At 37.4% G+C, this 18149-nt stretch overlaps 1 non-coding gene across 1 annotated transcript; it reads right to left on the bottom strand.

The window, feature by feature from the left end:
* Positions 1-1873: 1873 nt before the first annotated feature.
* Positions 1874-1981, bottom strand: LOC126019775 (U6 spliceosomal RNA). Its single transcript, XR_007499398.1, has one exon. It is a non-coding gene; the product is annotated as a U6 spliceosomal RNA (small nuclear RNA).
* Between the last annotated feature and the right edge of the window lie 16168 nt (positions 1982-18149).

Genomic DNA, 18149 nt, shown 5'->3' with positions numbered 1-18149 from the left:
GCATCTATTGATATGATCATGTGGTTTTTATTTTTCTTGTTATTGATGTTGTGTATTATGTTGATAGATTTACGGATGTTAAACCATCCTTGCATTCCTGGGATGAAACCTACTTGATAGTAGTGTATGATCTTCTTAATGAGGCACTGAATCCTATTTGCCAGGATTTTGTTGAGGATCTTTGCATCTGCATTCATCAGCGATATTGGTCTGTAACTTTCTTTCTTTTTTTTTTTGTAGCATCTCTGTCTCGTTTAGATATCAAGGTGATGTTGGCTTCATAAAAGCTATTTGGAAGTGTTTCCGTTTGTTCAATTTCATGACTCTTGCCAGGATTGGTAGTAGTTCTTCTTGGAAAGTTTGCTTTCACACTTTTCATTAGTGAATCCATCTGGGCCTGGGCTTTTGTTTTTCGGCACACATTTGATTACTGTTTTAATTTCATCAACGGTGATGGGGGTGTTTAGATATGCTACATCCTCTTCCTTCAACCGTGGAAGATTATAAGAATCCAAGAATTTATCCATTTCTTCCAGGTTCTCATTTTTAGTGGTGTAGAGTTTCTCAAAGTAGTTTCCGATTACCCTTTGAATCTCTGTCATATCAGTAGTGATTTCTCCTTTTTCATTCCTAATACAAGTTATCAAGTTTCTCTCTCTCTCTCTTTCTTTGTTAGGTTTGCCAGTGGTCTATCAATCCTGTTTATTTTTTCAAGAACCAACTTCTGCTTTCGTTGATCTTTCGGATTGTTTTTTGGGTTTCCACTTCGTTGATTTCTGCTCTCAGCTTTGCTATTTCCTTCTGTCTTCCTATTTTTGGGTCCTTTTGTTGAGCACTTTCTAGTTCTATTAGCTGTGTCATTAAGCTACTCAGGTAAGCTCCTTATTTCCTTATAATGTGTGCTTGCAAAGCTATAAATTTTCCTCTCAGTACTGCTTGTGCTGTGTCCCATAAGTTCTGATAGTTTGTGTCTTTATTGTCATATGTTTCCAGGAACCTTTTGATTTCCTCCTTGATTTCATCTCGGACCCACTGGTTATTCAGTATGAGGCTGTTTAACTTCCAGGTGTTAAAGTTTTTCTTCTGAGTCCCTTTGGAATTCACAAATAATTTCAGAGCCTTGTGGTCAGTGAAAGTAGTCTGCAAAATTTCTATCATCTTGATATTATGGAGGTATGTTTTATGTGCCAGCATGTAGTCCATCCTGGAGAATGTCACATGTACATTGGAGAAGAATGTGTATCCAGGTTTCTTGGGATGGAGTGTCCTATATATATCCACTAGGCCTCTTCCTTCCATTTCTCTCCTCAGGTCTAGTATATTCTTGTTGGGTTTCAGTCTGGTTGACCTATCCAGTGTTGACAAAGCCGTGTTGAGGTCCCCCACAATTATTGTTTTGTTATTGATATTATTTTTCATATTTGTCAACAGTTGTATTAAATATTTTGCTGGCCCATCATTCGGTGCATACATGTTTAGGAGAGTTATTTCTTCCTGCTCTACATACCCCTTGATTAATATAAAATGTCCATCTTTGTCCCTTACAACCTTCCTGTGTATAAAGTTTGCATTATCTGATATTAGTATGGCCACTCCAGCTTTTTTTTAATTTTTTTATTTTGAATTATGAGAACAAAAGATGCAAAGAAAGAGTACAAGGTAAAGTTACAGTGGAAGGACAATCACCCGTAACATAATTCTCAGAAGAAGTCCCCTTGCTGATATCTTAACTTTGAACTTTCAGCCAAAGAAAGTTAAGATAAATAAAAGAGAATCCATGTGCAATTACTTTGTCCCTCAAGTCCCCAGATTATAGCACATTATAATATTTCTTAATAGCACACAAGGCAATCTAGAGCCATAAAACTTACGTAAAAATATGGAACGCTTCATGAATTTTGTTGTCATCCTTGCACAGGGGCCATGCTAATCTTCTCTGTATCGTTCCAATTTTTGGTATATGTGCTGCCGAAGCGAGCACCCACTCCAGCTTTTTTATGGGTGCTGTTTGCTTGGATAATTTTCCTCCAGTCTTTTATTTTGAGTCAATGTTCGTTCTGACTATTCAGGTGCGTTTCTTGTAGGCAACAGGTTGGATTGAGTTTTTTGATCCATTTAGCCACTCTGTGTCTCTTAACTGGTGCATTTAGTCCATTGACGTTGAGAGAAAGAATTGTCCTTGGATTTAATGCCATCTTTATATCGAAATTTGGTGTGCCTTTTGGTTAGTCTTGTCTTAAATTAGGTCTTTCATTTTTTCTCTTAAGACTGGTTTTGAGTCTGTAAAGTTTCTGAGCTGTTTTTTGTCTGTGAAACCATGTATTCTTCCGTCAAAATGGAAAGTGAGTTTTGCTGGGTATAGTATTCTAGCTGAAGCATTCATTTCATTCAGTCTTGTCAGAATATCCCACCATTGCTTTCTGGCATTGAGTGTTTCTTGTGACAGGTCTGCTGTAAATCTCAAGGATGCTTGCTTGAACGTAATTTCCCCATTTGGTCTTGCTGTTTTCAGAATTCTGTCTCTATCTGTGGGATTTGTCATTGTGACTAGGATGTGTCTTGGGGAGGTTTTTCTGGGGTCTCTTTTGATTGGTACTATTCGAGCATGCAGGATTTGATCACATATATTCTTTAGCTCTGAAAATTGCTCTTTAATGATGTTCTTGACCGTTGATTCTTCCTGGAAATTTTCTTCCTGGGTCTCTGGGACTCCAATGATTCTTAAGTTGTTTCTGTTGAGCTTATCATAGACTTCTATTTTTATCTGTTCCCATTCTTTGACTAATTTTTCCATTGTCTGTTCATTTGCTTTAAGTTTTTTTTCCAATCTCTTCTGCTGTATAGAATTGTTATGTATCTCATCTTCCACAGCACCAAGTCTATTCTCAGCTTCTGATACCCTGTCCCAGAGCTTATCCATTTTGTCATTTACTTCGTTTACTGAGTTTTTCAGCACGTTAGTTGACATGTTATTTGACATGTTATTTCAGTTTGGAGTTTCGTGATTTCTGTCTTCATATTTTCTTGGTTCTTATTAGTGTTCTGTTCAACTCAATCCATGGTTTCTTTGAGTTCGTTGAGCATCTTCCATATTGCTAGTCTAAAGTCCTTATCTAAGAGGTTATTAGTTGGTTGGTCATTATATGGTTATCAGAATTGTCATCTTCATTCTCTATGTCTGATGCTGGCCTGCGTTGTTTCCCCATTTTCACACTTGTATTGTGAGTTTTTCTACGTGTTGTGGTGGTATTCATTGGCTATATGATGCAGGCAGCATGCTCCTCTGGCTCCGCCCTTTCTGGATGGGTTGACTTGCCTCTAAGGGAAGGGAATCCTCCGTGGATGAAGCCTCACATGGATCAAATCTTAGGCCTGAGCATGCAATAGAGAAGACAGTCCGGAGAGAAATGCTTGCTTCTGTGATCCAGCACAGTTCTTAGTGTGATTTTTTTCCCTTTGTTGCAATGGTGTTCTTTTCTTAGAAAGAGCGCATGGCTGCGAAGCGAAGCGGCCATGCTCTGCTGGAGCCTCTTTTAGGCCCACTCCCGAGAGGTTCACGCAAGAGGACAGTAGACAGACTTACACAGGTAGAACTCACAGTTTTTCACAGTTGGGCCCCACTGGGCAGGCATAGTTTCATGGATTTTCCCAGCCTGATGTCACAAACAGGGGACCTGGCTTCTGCAAAGTCTAGCCAGTTTTTATGTTCTGACCATTCTATGATTTTAAAATAGACAAGCAACTTTCTTTCCTGTCATTTTAATTTTTATCTGTAATAGTGAAATATTTTATATTTACAGAATAATCTGATAGATATCAGGTTTATTTCAGATCATATATATTATTTCTTTCTTGTACCAGAATATATTTAAGAAAAATTAAAACTGTTTAAAGAAGAAAGAACATTCAGGAAGTGATGTATGAAATAAATTTAAACCTAATAGAAAATCTTGTATAAGTGTTTTAAATGTAATAATTATAAAAGTAACACCTTATTTAGAGGATTCCTCATACTAGGGGAAATTAACATAAAAGATGAAAAGTAGAAAGATAAAACAAGGAAAAGTAAGTAAACTAATTAGATTATGCCAAAAGAAAATGGAATTGTATCTACCTATCTCTAACTATTTGACTGATATAAATTTCAAACATTACACTCTATTCACTAGTAATGTATGTAGCAAATTTTAGAAATACTATTAAGTAGGCAGGAAGAATAAGCATTTATGGGATGCTTTTGGTTGCTTTTGGTTCTGAGAAGGGTTGAGTAAAGACAACACTTCAAGGAATAAAAGGATTGAAATATACAATTAGATGTTGCCCAAAGGCTGGAGATAAAGCACAAGAGATAAATTACTTCCTTTGCATGCAATCAAATTGGATCAATCATATGCACTGAGCACTATCAGGGTCACTTCTGAGCACAGAGCAATAAATCACCCTGAGATGAGAGTGGCTCCAACTCTTTCAACTACTCTCCCTCCAATGTAGATTCCTACTAATTCATCATTGAAACTGAAAAAGTATGAATCCCACCATTCAACAATTCTATGATTAGAGATTCAGTTCCAGGTAACGCATCTGTAGGAAGGTTGGGTTACAGGCCTGTGGTGACCAAAAGGCTGGTCCCTTAAGGTATACTCTATCTTATCTGCAAACCTATTTACTTGAAAGATTGGGCTTTGAAGTTTAAGAAGACTTATTATTAGGCTTTGGGAAAAGGACATGGCCAGAACAACCTTGCCAAGATAAATTTGTTATCCCTTATTTCTTTGAGTTGAATTACATTTGTTACCACCATTATTCCCTGATATGTCTCCCAATATTTTATCTGCTATTTCTTTTGATTCTCTCCTGAAGACCATGCTATTACTGAAAGTTTTCAAATGTTTGTTTGACTTAGTAATTCCTCCTACTCCTTCTGTGATGTCACATAGAGATGTGCGCATGTGCACACATATGCACACCCCACACACGCACACACTCCTCCTGGAAGGAGGAGTCAATTACAGAGTGTAATGTAACAAAATTACTAAATGAGACAGCCAGTCTGAACAGAGGGAAGAAAATGGAGGTGAGTAATCATTTTAGGGAATATGTGATTAAACAAACAAACAAACAGAAAGCACGGCTGAGTATACCAGTGACACTTTAACAAGATGCTCAAAACTTCCCAAGAGGCTATATTTAGCCAATCCCTTTACTAGATACATGCCTTTGATAGAATGATTAGTGATGTGGTAAATACATGCTTATATTTTTGTGAAATAGCAAATGGACGTTCCAAAGAGTATGCAACATACTATAACATAGTTTCATTAGAAATTGTTCCAGTTACTCTATATTCCCCAACACTTGTTATAGCCTGTCTTTTTTTTTTATTACAGTTAACCTAATGGATATGGAGTTAAGTTTCATTGTGGTTTTCATTTGCATTTCCCTGATGACCAATGATGCTGAGCTATTTTCTTCACATGCTTAATGACTAACATATTTTAATAACAGTTCTTTGTTTCCACCCAAAGGCACAGGCTTCTCCTCAGGGGGCCCAGCATATCTTCCCAGGGATATAACATTCATCCAGGTTTTGAGACTCACAAGTGACTCATTTTCACACTTCTATCTGGAGAGTACAGATTCCCAAGTAAGAATCATAAAGTCAAAGATTTATGTCTCTGTCTCTCTTTTTTCTTTTTCTTATACCAAGCAGCTGGGTCTCTACTGGAACAAATTACCTTTGACAAACTCTCTGCCAGATCATCAACTCAGTAGGACAGATGAGGAACTTGTTATTAAAGAGTTTGGGCCAAACCACCCAGAGCTTCCTGTGCCAGGTGAGAATGAATAGGGCCTGAAGTCACCCATTACCAACCCCTCACCCATTATTGCCTAAGAGGTATTTCTTAGGCTTTCACCATGAAACCTGTTTCCTTTTTCCTTTTGGAAGCCCAGTCCAGAGATGATGATAAAATCACTCAGCAAATGGAAAATATTTATTTTGTGCTTATTCTAAGAAATGTAATCCTTCCAAAATGAGCTGACGAGTACTTTCACTTCCAAGGAGAGTGTCCACAAGTTCTAGCTCTGGGATTAAAAATGTCCTAGCCAGAAGCTAGTGAGGGCCACACAAATATCTTTCTGTGTGATAATATACCTCAAAGACACCATCTATAAAATATTTCAATCCAGTTTTAGATTAGATTAGACTCCCAGGGGTGGCAAACAAGTTCAACACAAAGAGCCAAAATGTTAAACTGTGAGAGTCAGAGAGCCACACAACACAGTGGCCTGCCCAAACAGACAAATACTCACACAAAAGCATCTAATTTTAACAATAATATATTAGACACATATTGCATTTTGCCATTTTGAGTGAGGGTCAAAATCCTGCAGTGATGGTGAGGGTGTGCTGCGTCCTCCACACTAAGAATTCATGGCAAGATGTGACCCAATATGTGACACACGGCTCCTCCCGCTCGCTGGCCCATGCAGTTGTTTCCAAGGGATGGGAGATGGGAAGACGCAGCCTGGGGGCAGGATGCGTTGCTCGGAGATCTCTCCTCAGAGGTCCCTCCTCAGAAGCAGCAGAACAAAATCCAAACTTGGCAAAGAGCCACAGTATATAAAATAATGATAAGAGGCAAAGAGCCGCATTCATTTTGGCTCCAGAACCGCATGTTCGCCAACCCTTGATTAGAGGCACCTTTTCAGACCATTGTGCTGCCTGTCATACTACACACACACACACACACACACACACACACACACACACACACACACACACACACATGCACGCAAGCACACACGATATTATTAGGTGAAATTAAAATAGGCAAAAAATAATATAAACAGGGACTGGAGCTGTGGTGCAAGGGATAAGCCTTCTGCCTTGCCTGCACTAGCCTAGGACAGATCACAGTTCGATTTCCCCAGAGTACCCATATGGTTCCCCAAGCCAGGAGCGATTTCTGAGAGCATAACCAGGAGTAACCCCTGGGCATCATCGGGTCTGTCCCCAAAAAACAAACAAACAAACAAAATAATAATATAAACTGGTGAAAATGATTAGGAATCAGACTTGAGCTTTAAAAAGAATAATTTCAGTAATGATTTGTAGTAAAACAGTTCTGGATGGTGATGGGGTGACAATGATTAAGATGAGGGAAGATGGTAGGAGCTTTTATGGAGATCAGGGATTTTCTCCAATGAGACTGAGTCTTTTTAATCTAGCTATTTACATGCTAGAAGAAGTTTGGTCTCATGATCTCGAAATATTTACAATTCCATAGACCTTTGTCCATATTCGGCCACAAGAGACTTGAGGATATGGAAAGTGCATCTATCACAATAAAAAAAAAAACTATACTAAGGTAATAGCCTACTGCAATGCTATGATTTGAAGAACATATCCATTGTGTGGATACAAGGGCCTCAAATTATTATGATATCCCAGGGTCTAATGGTCTAACAACCATTTAATTGCAAACAGTAAAAGACTGCTCTGAAAGGACTAACTGGTCAGTTGACACTTTGTTCCAAGATGGGAAAATCACTGACACTAACAACTCCTCAGCCAGATCTAATCGCATGGCTCCAGAAAAATGAAGATATGTGATATAGAAAGGGTCTGAAATTGTTGAGAAGAAACAATAGCAATAACAAACAAAAAAAAAAACCTTTACACTTCCTATAAATTTGTGAATTTTAGCTATAGATTAAACTCCTTTTCACTCTAAATGAGAGTTGCCATTCATTCATGGATTTGGGGATACTAATAAGACATTTTCTTAGAAATGCTCTTCCTCAGGGCCAGAGCAATAGAGCAGCAGTAGGGCGTTTGCCTTTCACGAGGCTGATCCAGGACCGAGCTAGGTTCGATCCCCCAGCATCTCATATGGTTCCCTAAGCCAGGAGTGATTTCTGAACACATAGCCAGGAGTAACCCCTGGCCATCACTGGGTGAGGCTCAAAAACAAAAAAAAAATACTCTTCAGCAATATTAGTTGCTGGACTAAAATTTCATCTTCAAAAGATGAATATAACTCTGATAGTGGCAATATATTTCATGGTGGTGATAAAACAAATGTTTTATGAAAATGTAAGATTATATATTATGTGTTTTTATATTTTCCTTAATCTTAGAATAGATGCATGAGCAAATTATCCTTCTCATTTCATACTATATCTTCATTATCAGATTCCAAAAAAGATTGTTGCTTGATAGTTTATAGTCACGCATCCTCATTCTTAATTTTACCTTTAATATGATAACTTAATCTGGTGTCTACATATTAAAATAGATATAGTGTTACTGTTATATATGTAATTTTAACTTTCTAAAACTACAATGACCTGGTTGCTTTTTCCTTTCTTTGATTCAGCATCATTTCATAATATCTTTCTACTTTATGTGTACTCATTTCACACAGTTTATGGTCTACATTAGTCACATAGCATTCTGTAGTCTATTACATTTATGTCACTCTTTCCTCCGTGGGATATCCAATTAACTATAATAATAATTTTGATACATTGAGCTAGTAATTGGCAAACATTTCTTTTTTTTTTTTTTTTTTTTTTTGGTTTTTTTGGGTCTCACCCGGCAGTGCTCAGGAGTTACTCTCTGGCTCCATGCTCAGAAGTCACTCCTGGCAAGCACAGGGGACCATATGGGACGCCGGGATTCGAACCGATGACCTTTTGCATGAGAGGCAAACGCCTTACCTCCATGCTATCTCTCCGGCCCCAGCATTTCTATAAATTTCTAAATAGTTAATTATTTTGTATTAGTTGATCAGATTTGTTTATAGTTGTAAATATTCAACACAGTCTTAACACAAAAGCAACCTTAGAAAGTCTATAAATAACTGGGTGTGACCAGATTTGCCTACTTGGATCATAATTTAACAAATCTGATTCAGACAAAACTATGATGAACTTCTTGATTTTCAAGTATGAAGGCATACTATATTACTATCATATATGTTCTATATTCAAGAGTAATATTTCAAAAACGCATGGTGTATTTCAATAACATTAGATTAAGAAGTGATAGGGTTTTATTCCAAATGGTTGCATAAATTTTGAAACTTTTTGTTTGTTTGTTTGTTTTGGTTTTGGGGCCACACCTGTTGGTGTTCAGGGTTCATTCCTGATACTGCTCTCAGAAATCACTCTTGGTAGGCTCAGGGGACCATATGAGATGCTAGGGATCAGTCAGTTGCATGAAAGTCACTTCCATGAAAGGTAAATGCCGTACCTATTGCACTATCACTCTCCAGCTCCTTAATTTATGAGACTAAAAATTTCTAAAAGTCAAAAACATCAGAAGGTGTAAACTTAATTCCTTCCAAACATCATCAGCTAACTTTGTTTTGGTCAGTTTGATGTGATTTAATAACTCATTGCTTTTTTATTCATAGTTATGTTTAGAAATGCATTTTGGTATTCCTTCATTTATGTGTTGCTCATTTAGCACTTCCTTTTCCTTTTATGTTTTATGTACAAACATGTTGTCTTGATTTTTTTCTATTTCTTAATAGCTTTAGATTTTTAGTTTGTATTTTAAATATTAGTCCTTACTCAATTTTAAAACATGTAAGTCTCCTAATCTTTTAACTGTCCAAAAAGCATGCCTATATTGTTTTGAGAGGAGAAATTAGTCATTTATATTTAAGATGTATACTTTATGAAAGTTGCTTAAAGAATCCTTTATTTTTAATATTTTGCATTATATTTTATTCTCATTGTATATTTAATGGTTTTGACAAATTTGTAATGCCACTGTTATAGCATCATATTAATTCCACTATATAAATATCTCCTATTCACCACCATTCACCCTCTCTTGTTGATTTTTCCTCTTTTATTTCCTTTTTTCTTTTATTTATATCTTTATTTAAACACCTTGATTACAAATCTGATTGTATTTGGGTTTCAGTCATGTTAAGAACATCCCCCTTCATCAGTGCAACATTCTCACCACCGATTTCCCAAATCTCCTTCCTCCCCACCCCACCCCACCTGTACTCTAGACAAGCTTTCCACTTCCTCATTCATTCACATTGTTATGATAGTTGTCAGTGTAGTTATTTCTCTAACTGCACTAACCATTCTTTTTGGTGAGCTTCATGTCGTGAGCTTCCAGCTCTCCTCTTTTTATCTCTGAGGATTATTGCAAAAATGTCTTTCATAATACTAGGTCATAAGAATTACATTTCCTTTTGGGGGGGCCACACCCAGCTGTCTCAGGAGTTACTCCTGGCTCTGCACTAAAAAAATCATACCTGCCTCTAGGGACCACATGGGATGCCTGCTTCTGAGGCATGTAAGCCGAGTGCAAGACAAACGCAGTACTGCTGTGTGTGCTTCCACTCCGGCCCCCAAGAATTGCATTTCTTAAATTACCTTAAAGTTTTATATTTTGGCCTTGAATTATCTGGATACTGTTTTACTCATTGTTCATTCAAAATATATTTCTGTTGTAATCTATATATAGAGTTATTACATATAATAACTACCACCTTTATTATATACTAATTACTCAGCTGAAGATATTGCTACCATTGTTTTTATCCCAATGATGTGTTATTCATTTGGAGAACACACTTATTTTTTAAAGTTTTATAAAATGTTGCACTTTAATATTTGGTGTTATCCCACCTGTTTGTTCTTCTGTTACAAAGATATTTTAATACTTATCCAACTTTATATTTTATACACATTCTGAAATATTTGTCTGCTATTTAGATACTTGAGAATACCCAGCTGGAATTTTTATTGTGAGTACATTAAGTTTCTAGTTTAATTTAGTGACATTGGGCTGTAGTGATAGCACATGGTAGGACATTTGCCTTGTACATAGCAGACGTGGGAACAACCTACGTTGGATTACTGGCATACCATAGGATCCCCTGAGCCTAACTGGAGTGATTTCTGAGTGCTGAGCTAAAAGTGCATTTAGGTGGGTGTGCCCCCAAAAACACAAATAAGAAATTAGTGACAATTGATACCTTTACAATATAAAGACATATTAAAATGAGCCTGTAGTTTATTTCAAATTTCAAATTGCAAATTTTTAATATTATTTAAGAATTTCCTTTTTTGTTTATTTGTTTTCTTGGGTCATACCTGGTGGTGCTCAGGACTTATTCCTGGCACTGCACTCAGAAACCATTCCTGGCAGGCCCGGAGACTATATGGGATGCCAGGAATCAAACCACAGTTTGTCCTAGATTGACTGTGTGCAAGGCAAATGCCCTACTGCTGTGTTATCTCTCCTACCCCTATATAAGAATTTTCTTTATTCATGTTTTGTTTAATTTGTATTTAACTAATTTCTAAGTAGATCATATTTTTCTAGCTTTTTGAAATAGATTATTAATTTATCATTTTTCTCTCACTTGATACTCGATAGTTTTAAAAAGTGTTATTGCTTGTGTTGATTCTGCTTTGCTCATATTGTAATTCTCACACAGTCCTGTAGGTATAGCACTGTTCTCCCTTTTCAAGAGTTAAACCATTGATTCTAGATCAATAATATCCTAAAGTGCGTTGCTAATACACTGTTAAATAGTTCTTCTCATTCCAGGAAATAATGTTAGTACATTTAAAAGTACACAGTATAGGGCCCGGAGAGATAGCACAGCTTGCCTTGCAAGCAGCCGATCCAGGACCTAAAGTGGTTGGTTCGAATCCCGGTGTCCCATATGGTCCCCCGTGCCTGCCAGGAGCTATATCTGAGCAGACAGCCAGGAGTAACCCCTGAGCACCACCTGGTGTGGCCAAAAACCAAAAAAAAAAAAAAAAAGTACACAGTATAAGAAAAAATTGCTCATGCAAATACTTTTATTTGACTCTACTAATGCCTGTTGACTCCCAGGGACCTGATAAATACACAACATATGGACCCCACTAATAAAAGCTCAAGGGAAACAATCAACTATGTCTCTTGATGGGCAATTTTAGTACAGTCCTTCACCAACTTAAAGTCAGCCTTGTCAAGGTGGAACAAAATGCTGCAAAGGGCTTTCCCAGATTCCTTGGCCTGACTGGCACCTCCTGTCATTTCCCCTTTCTTTTTACATTTTTTTTTTTGGTTGAAACTAGCTCCAGCCCTCCACATTGGCTCCGCTTGGAAGTCTCCTGTCTGGAGCCATGGCAGTTTGTCTTCTTCCTTGCATTTGACTAATAAATTGGGATCATGAGGTCAGGCAGCAGGGGACCTGGCACCAAAGGAGCCCCTGACACCGATTTTATTAGATTTCTCTTTGCAGGACCCAAGATGCCATCCCAGTGGGGATCCCACAAGTGTTCAGTAACCACGATTTTGTCGTCTCTAGTTTGACAAGGTCATTTTTTACTAGTGGAGGAAAAATCCCACATTAATTATACAAGAAAACTGGGGCCAAGGCCATTAGAGCTAGCCTCCCTCTTCTGGGAGGAGGAGGGAAGGAGAGGATGTTGACTTCCTCTGTGCATGAGGAGTAAAGCAGAAAAGAGGGAATGTGTGTGGAGTTTGCACTTCTCAGATCCTCTGTCTCTGAAATGCACATGTGCTGTCTAATTCAGAGAAGGCCTTGAAATGTTTATTTATTTAAAACAGCCTGCAAAGAGACTGATCTTAAAAACATGCAGAATCATGAGCACATTCATTCATGCATGTATTCAACATAGAAATCACCTATGGTACCTACCAACACACAGTGAGGTACTGAGAAGAAACAGTGAGAAGCATGAATTCTACTTTGTTAGTCCTTCTTGCACATCATCTTGGGCAGTACTCCAGGATCATCATCTACTTCTCAAGACTGGGAAAGTCAAGAAGAGCTTCCCACCACTCTTAGGTCTGAAAGTTATAAAATACTTGCTCCTGGTAGATTCTCTCGTGGTACCATGTCTTCACGTTCTGAACCAATTCACCATTGATCTTTTTGTTTCAGGATTATTGCTGGCACTAAACTAGAAGATGAAACCATAAATTAAGTCTTCCAGAACACTTGGTATCAATTTGCTTAGCACATTTTGATGGGCACATTGATGGAGCTTATTTTTCAAGTTCAAAAATACCTTATCATAGCTTGACCAAAAATATTCCATCCATGAACATTTGTTCCACTTGAAATAAACTGGGCACGTTTTTCACATTTCTTGTTTACATATCCTGATCACATTCTCACTCCATGATCTTACTCTTATTATTCTGTTTACAGGCCTGTCTTATTTTAAATCTGCAGAAAAACCATGAATTCCTATCTAAATCTTCCAGTAATCATTATCTTGCAGATATAATGTCTTTTGTCTCTAGAAAACTTTCCTTTGACTATACTAGTCCACTTTCATTCAAGAAAAGAGTTTATATTTTTTTTACCTGCATCTATATTCCTCTCACCTTTTTCCTCAGAACTAGTCCCACAATGCCTTTAATAGCGGTCTCCAAAGCTCTGCAGACACAAAGCAGCAGAGCAACTTTGGCAAAGAGCACATATTCCCCTTAGAACCTGCCAAATGTTTCTAGAATATCAATGCAACAATTTATTGCTAGGACCTGGGTTTGTTTCCCAGGCCTTCTCCTTATAAACTGACCATCAGTAAGTAACTTCATCTCACCTAATTTTTTAATCAAAAAAATTTTAAACAAAATATCTAATAAAGTGTGAGAGTCCCAATTAAGATGAAACATGGAATGCTATACATAACTAATTACCATCAGTAGCATTCTATTCTGAGGAATCCTCTTCCTATTTCACTCTCAGTGATAGCCTGCATGCATTTTTTTCACACACAGAAAAGATTAATGTCTTTGACATTACATCAGTACCTTGTTCCTTTTATTTTCTCCTCTTTATGTCTCCAAGTTTAATTCAGGCATCATGTTTACAGTACTATTTTAATAGTTTCATGCATACAATATTCTGACCCCACACTCACCAGTACATCAAGTTTCTTTCATCAATATTAAATGGTCCCTTTCTATCTTTGCCCCATCCTAGCTTGGTAGGTCAGTTCTGGAAGAGAGATCTTAGGTTTTATTATGTTTAGAAAATTTTATTTGCTATCTTGCCCCTTTCTATCTTGCCCCATCCTAGCTTGGTAGGTCAGTTCTGGAAGAGAGATCTTAGGTTTTATTATGTTTAGAAAATTTTATTTGCTAATTTTTTTTCTATCCCACATATAAGAAAGGTAATTCTCTATTTGTCCTCTCCTGCTGACTGACTTTTCTATCAATGTAATATCATCAAAGCAATGGTAGCTCAGTGTGGCAGGAAATTTATTATTTCACCTCTTCTTATAGCTTAATATTATTCAATCATGATCATAGATACCATATTTTCATGATCAACTCATCTTTTGTTGGGCACTTGGGTTATTTCCAGATCTTGATTACTGTGAACAGTATTACAATTAATATTTGAAAACAAATGTTCTTTCAAAATAGTTTATGGGGGCACTTTTGTAGATGCCAAATAATAAAATTTCTGGATCTTAAGGAAACTTAAATTTTAATTTGTTCAGAAATCTTCATATTGTTTTCCAAGTTGACCAGTCAATATTTCCACTTCTAAATGCTGATGGGAGTATATTTCCCTACCCATGACCTTTTTTTCTTTTATCTTTACTTTTCCCTTCTTATACTGAAAGATAGATAAAGTTCTTTAACAATTTCCAACTACAATCATGCTTATAATCATGATTTTTAAAGATTAAAAAATTAAAAATTAATTAAAAAATAAAAAATTATAAATTAAAAAAATAACTCTCTGACAATACATAGTTTCTTGTATCTCTTTTTTATGAATCTCCCAATAAATCCATAACTCTTCTATAGCCCGAAAGAGAAATGCTCTACCCTTACTGTTATTTCCCATATATATATACACATATACATACATAAATACATACATACATACATATATATGTATATATACATATATATATATGACTTTGGGCCACACCCGGTGATGCTCAGGGGTTACTCCTGGCTATGCACTCAGAAATCGCTTCTGGCTTAGAGGACCATATGAAACGCTGGGCGGGAGTTGGGGGGGTCAGGTGCATGCAAGGCAAACGCCCTACAGCTATGCTATTGCTTTGGCCCCACCATATTTATATTTTGAATTAATTCCAATTCTTCCAATATGACATTGTCTGCCAAGACTTCCTATATTAAATATCTGTTGTGATGTAACAACTAACCACAAAGTGACTGGCTTAAAGCAACACAAGCTTATTATCTTGCAGTTTTATCTTATAGTTTGAGTGGTCAAGAATCTGGATATAGCTTAGCAAGACCATTGGCTTTATCTTAAAATTCAACTGAAAATGGTTAGTCTGGTTGAGATATCCTCTGGGAACTGGATTGGGAAAAATTCATTGCAAATATTATATAATTAGTGAAAGAAATCAGTTCAACTGTTGAACCAAACACAACCAATAATGTTTGTAATTGATTAATTCCCAAATGGGAAAAAAAATCATTTGAACAATAGGACAATCATTAAATCAAAGCTACAATTGTTGGGAGTAAAGAAATTAAGTGGGAAATCATGAGGCCATTATGAACTAAATTACCTTTAAGTCTCAGTTCTTTCTTAAATTTGTTAGAGAGGTTATTGGAAAGACTAAATGAGCTATACTTTAAAGTGCTGGATAAGGCCTGACATGAAGTAAGCTTTCGGTAATGTTAATTACTATTTATTATTATCATTTGTAATCTTCTTCACCTGGTTTGCCTACTCTGGCTCACATCCTATCCTGACTCTGTTTTTCTGTGGCATTTCTTGGGCAGAAACACAGTATCTCTTCCCTGCTGATCCAAGTCTGTTCTGATCGTCCTGTCGTTTTACCCATGTCTCTGCCTCTGAAGTGGTTTACAGGAGAAAACCGAGGCACCCTGGGCCTGGATGTCACCTCCAAGCTGAGCTCAGCGCTGAGCTTTGAGTTAGAGTCTGATTCCCTAGCCAGCACTTTATTGTGGTTTCCTGATTGGCTCAGGATGACTGGCCTTTGCTACCCACCCTGACCCCTCCACCCCTCAGCCCCAACTGAATTTCCAGTCCTGCCAGGGGCTGAGATGAGAGTGACTTAGTCATTAGCTCCTCTGGAAACAGTTCCTGGCAGCAGTTCAAGGCAGCTTAGAAAACAGGGCAACAAGTGGCTGCAATATGTATTTCCACAGCTTAGTAGACAAGAAAAGGAAATGAAAACCAGAAAATATAGGGATAGTAATGTCTAAACCTGGAGGGGCATGTAGACATCACTGGGCACTGTAGACAATGCTCCCAAAGAACTTCATATGAAGCATGAGACAGGCAGACATTGTCAGCAAAGGAGCTGACTTGAATGATAAGGCCAACTCTAGGAGTTCTCTTGCCTCTGTTATAGGCAAATCAAATATGAATTCAAAATATTGTTGAGCATCCTAGGAGACCGTGACTAGGAATAGCTTTCTTAGACTTGGTTTCCAGAGCACAGAAAGGATTTAGTGTCTAGTGCTCTTCCCCATCACCAACCCAGACTCCCCATCCCTCCCCTCATTCTTACAAAATTCTTTCAAATCAGCATGTTGAAATCTGGACTTTCCCAAGGAGAAACATATGAGAAAAATTGGTAAACAGTGGTAATTCAGCATTTATCTCTATCTTCAGTTCCATCCTAGGTCATCTGACACTTATAAAATAAGTTGTGTGTTGACACTGCTTCCATTTTACGGATGAAAGCAGACATGGGAAGGTAGCATAACAGATGAATTCATGTTTTTTTTTATTGTATTTTGTTGATTGAATAAGAATAGAAGTTTGATGTGAGTTTTGACTATGCTATTCATTGTATTACTATACAAGGCCTAAAAGAATCTCTGCTTTGGAATAGAATATATACTTAAAAAGTTTTAATTAGTAAATTTACAAACTAGCATTGATATTTTAAAAGATGTTTCCAGGGCACACATTTGACATTTATATCTGGCACCACACAGCTCACCACTGCAACAAACTCTCTGGTGGTCTGCAATCACTTTCAGGTTTGCCCCAAATCAGCACTCATTATTCAGGTAGACAATTGAATCCTAAGGTTCAACAGAACTTTACAGATTATCACTGGTTATAACCCACTTGATTTCCAAACCAGTGCTTGAAAGTATCTTCCTCAATAAGGAAGTAGGAGGACCAGAACAATAGCACAGAGGTTGGGCATTTGCCTTGCAAAAGGCCAACCCAGGATAGACAGGACCTGAGCCTGTCAGTACAGACTACTAGCTCAGAGCCAGGAGTAACCCCTGGGCACTGCCAGATGTGGCCCCAAACCAAAAAATAGGGAGTGGGGATAAATTTTTAAAATGTATCACCAATTCTTAGTGACTAGGCTAAAAGTCTCTGATTTTATATGCTCTGATAGAGGCTGTATTCTTTTTAGTGGTCTGGAGCAAGTTTAGTAAAGACTAAAGTAGTAATATGACTACATGATTTTATTTTATTTCCTTAGCTTACCCTCAAATGTGTGAGCTTGGAAGAAGTGCCCCTATAAAAAGCAAGAAGGTGAAGTGTACAATTTTAATTTTAAATATTTCATTTCTGATGGAGGAAACCAAGTCTTACCTTGACCTTAAAAGTTAGATGGTCTCCTCTATTTCTAATCTATATATAAATTCCAGAGGAAATATCTGACTGATTCTGGAAATATGTGGTCATGCCATGGAAAATGCACAACAACAGAGTAAAAAATAACGAAGTCTAGGACAATGTTAGATAATGATTTCAGATAGATGGGCATAGAAAAATCCCAAGAAAATAAACAAAGTACATGCCTGGTAGGATTTAACCACAAAGATTTTAGGAAAGAGGTCTGAAGGTGCTGAAAAAATAGTACAGCAGGTAGAGTGTTTACCTTGCACATGACCAAACAGTATTTGATACCCACCATCCCATATGGTCCCCCAAATCCACTAAGAGTGATCCCATGTGGATATCCCTCCCCCAACTTCCTGTTTATCCCACCTGAATAATCTGAACAGCCCACACCTGGAATGGGCAGATGGAGGAGGCTGCCTTTGGGGAGAGAGGGGATAAGAGAGAAGCCAGAGAGAGAAAGAGGCTCGGAGAGCATTAAACAAGAGCTGCCAGGGGACTGGAAGCATGTAGAGCAGCTGAAAA

This window comes from Suncus etruscus, chromosome 9 (assembly GCF_024139225.1).
Source record: "Suncus etruscus isolate mSunEtr1 chromosome 9, mSunEtr1.pri.cur, whole genome shotgun sequence".
Lineage (NCBI taxonomy): Eukaryota > Metazoa > Chordata > Mammalia > Eulipotyphla > Soricidae > Suncus > Suncus etruscus.
This window is presented reverse-complemented; position numbering and strand designations above follow the sequence as displayed.